Here is a 3,488-nt window from a genome sequence, read left to right as displayed (position 1 = left end):
TAGATACCGTTGGATCACACTAGTTTTTGTTGGTAAGATGTGTTTAAATTTTGCATGCATACCTGCATTACTACTTTCTATTTGTTTGCATGGCATTACTGTTGCGGGAAGTAATAATGGTTTTCTAATTAATACGTATCATTATTTATCTCTTCTTGATAGGAAATTGTAATTATTTATTTATCATAATTTTTGGCATGCATGATAGATGCAAAATAAATTAATTAGAAAAATACTACGCAACATTTTTACCACGTACACCAACACGTACACATTTTCATCGAGTATAACACCAACACATATATTTATTCTTGCTGGGTATAACACCAACACGTACATATTTTTATTGGGTATAACAGCAACATGTGCATATTTTTATTAGGTATATACTCGTTAACTGGTATCGCGGTCTAATAAAATGTATATGTGGGTTTCTCGGGTACATTTACCACTTATTAAAAGGTGTGAAATTTATGGTTATATTCAAATAAAATTTACATCGAGTTATATATATTTATGTGAATATTTTCATTGGGTATAACACCAACGCGTACATATTCATGTGTATATTAACATCGAGGTATGTATATTCATGTGTATATTCACATTAAGGTATGTATATGTATGTGAATATTTTTATTAAATATAACACCAACACGTACTTATTAAAATTTATGACATTTATGTGTATATTTTTATTGAGTATAAAACTAAACGTACATATTTTCATTAGGTATAATACCCACTACCTGGTATCATGGTCAAAAAACATGTACACATGGTTTTCTCTTTGTTACATGTGTGTATATACACATTCAAGTGTGAGTGTTCAGAATATTTTTGTTTTGAAAAGAAATCATTGACTATTTAGGTTACTAGTGCATGCAAACAAAATATGGAAAGACATTAATTGTCAATTGTATGCCATGCACTATTGAATATGAGTTACCATAACAGGCCTAGGTGCCCAGGCACCTAGGTGTCCTAAACAATTTACCTATACACACACACACACACACACACACACACACACACACACACACACACACACACACACACACATATATATATATATATATATATATATATATATATATATATATATATATATATATGCGATGGATGGCCCAGAAGAGTCGGGTGATGTGATTGTGAGGCCATGAGCCATTAGAGCTCCATACATGCATGCCAAATTTAAATTGGTGCATGCACTTGTACTACTAGACCTTGCAAAACGCTCACCCACACATGTGTTGGCTGCAGATGATACCAACAACAACTTTTGCTTGAGCCTTTTTTTTCTAGCTAAAAAAAGGAAAACGGAAGGGGCAAATTTTGTTTTCTTTCTTCTTGTCTCTTTTTAATGGTCAGAAAACAAGTTGTACTGCTGAGTAGATATTTTGTGCGGCTACACATTTTTACACAAATATAAAAATATGATGAGTTTAATTATAGAACAAGATGGATAGACATCGTCTACTACTAGTTTTAAGCTGACATTACACTACATTGTAATGTCGTTGTGGGCACGGCTATTGGCGGGCGTCAGCATTGGCAGCCCCTTGGCATGCGCGGCCGCCTCTTGTGCCATCGGGTTAAAAAAATTCATCTTGGAGAGATCCTTTGCTGTGCACCCTTTTTTTTCGAAAAGGGGGAGCCCCCGGCCTCTGCATCAGAACGATGCATACGGTCACAAGATCTTTGCTGTGCACCCTACGTCCTTGATCAGATGGCGTATGGACCATAGTTTTCAGTTTTTACTGAATAGGTGTTTTCACTTGATACTTCGCCCTTTTTAGAAACCCAAGTCTACGATTGGCGTCCATGATTCATTTTGAGAAGCCCAACAGATTTTTTTTTTCTTGATACGTTCCTTTGTACTGACGTCCATGATGCATTTACTACTGTTGATCTGATCTAAATGACTACTATTCTAGTTTTTATGGCAAAAGAAAAACAAATGATTTCCTCTTGGATGCTGATGCCGGCTCCTGCCCCATGGTCACCGTGATATTTATTTGGATCTCAGGCATCTAATCGTTTCATGGTTACTTATTTTGATTTTGTTTCACAATATTTTTCACGTGCTTCAACGTAATCAACAACCAGTTGCTTGGCGTGCCACATGATATAATTAGTTAGTTTGGGTTCGTTGGTACTTGCGATTTGTGTTTGGCACCATGTCGTATCCTACTCAACTCCCTTAGTATGGACCTCGCGTCGCGAATACGATCAATTGATTGATGATGCAACTAGAGAGAGATTGACAACCGCCGCGGCGGCTCTACTCCAGGTTCCACGCAGACCGATGACGACCAGGTGGTTGATTGCCGGAGATGAGCAGCGGCATCCGGCGGTTCGTGAACCTAGTGGTGCATGATGGACACAACCACGTGTATTTGCTTCGACGCTTGGACCTCTCCGATGGACTTGTTTCACCGGACGGCAGATGAGGCGGCCGCGCATGGTAAGTTGTTACCAACACTGATGCTTGCGAAGGCCTCAGCGCCCTACATGAGAAGGATCTGCAAGGCTGACCTGGCGCCGCCGCCCCGTATCCGGACGCCGGCAAACGGGCTGCTCATTAAGCTACCGGAAGTATCGTGCGGCCTGCCGACCCATCACCTCATTCATTTCCAGGACAAGATCGTCTTGGGCAACCGCGCGAACCGCATGTTCCGCTTTGACGCCGGCGAGGGCCGCCGCTGGATCCAAAGCCTGCCAAGCCTCCACGATCGAGCTTAAGCACTCGACGATGTCCATTGCCGTCACTCTGTCGGACTTGCACCTCCATGACGGCCAAGATGGCGGCGACCTGTACATCATCGATAGGATCCTCCATCCAGACATGCATGTCGGAGGCGAAGCCGCGGTTCGAGGCCCTGGTGTGGAGGGCGGAGCACCCAAGCTCCTTTTGTAGTAGTACCTGGCACTGCGACATCCCCCCGCTGCCGCCGTGGTTCATCCACCAGAAGCACGCCTATGTCTGTGGTCACGCTAGCTCTCGTCGGCGGCGACACCATCTGCTTCTCAGCGCCGACACCATCTACTTCTCAGCATTGCCACTCGCGAGTGGTAAGGCTGGCGACTGGGTTTTGCCGTTCCAGGGCAAGGCGGAGTATGTTCCAGAGCTTGGGCTCTGGTTCAGCAAATCAAGCTGCCTCCCCTGCGGTGCGGACATCTCTGGCGTCATGGGAGGGGAGGAGCCGTCGCGGGAGAAATTGCGGATCTGGGTGGATGATGACATTGCCGGAACCGAGGTTGACGACCTTGGAGCGAATTTTGTGTAGCTCCAAGGTCGTCAACCTCGGTTCCGGCAGGTTCATCGCTGTAGACTTGTTGGATGCCATGGTATTCGACAAGGATTGCAATGAGATGGCCCTCTTCACCGCACCGGTATGGAGGTAGTGTACGATGACGACCACAGCAAGGGCAATGCCAAGAATGCTGGCAAACACAATGACCACTACACTAGTGGCACCAATGAC

Source organism: Triticum aestivum, chromosome 2A (genome assembly GCF_018294505.1).
Source record: "Triticum aestivum cultivar Chinese Spring chromosome 2A, IWGSC CS RefSeq v2.1, whole genome shotgun sequence".
NCBI classification, from domain to species: Eukaryota; Viridiplantae; Streptophyta; class Magnoliopsida; order Poales; family Poaceae; genus Triticum; species Triticum aestivum.
Note: the sequence above shows the minus strand (reverse complement) of the source record.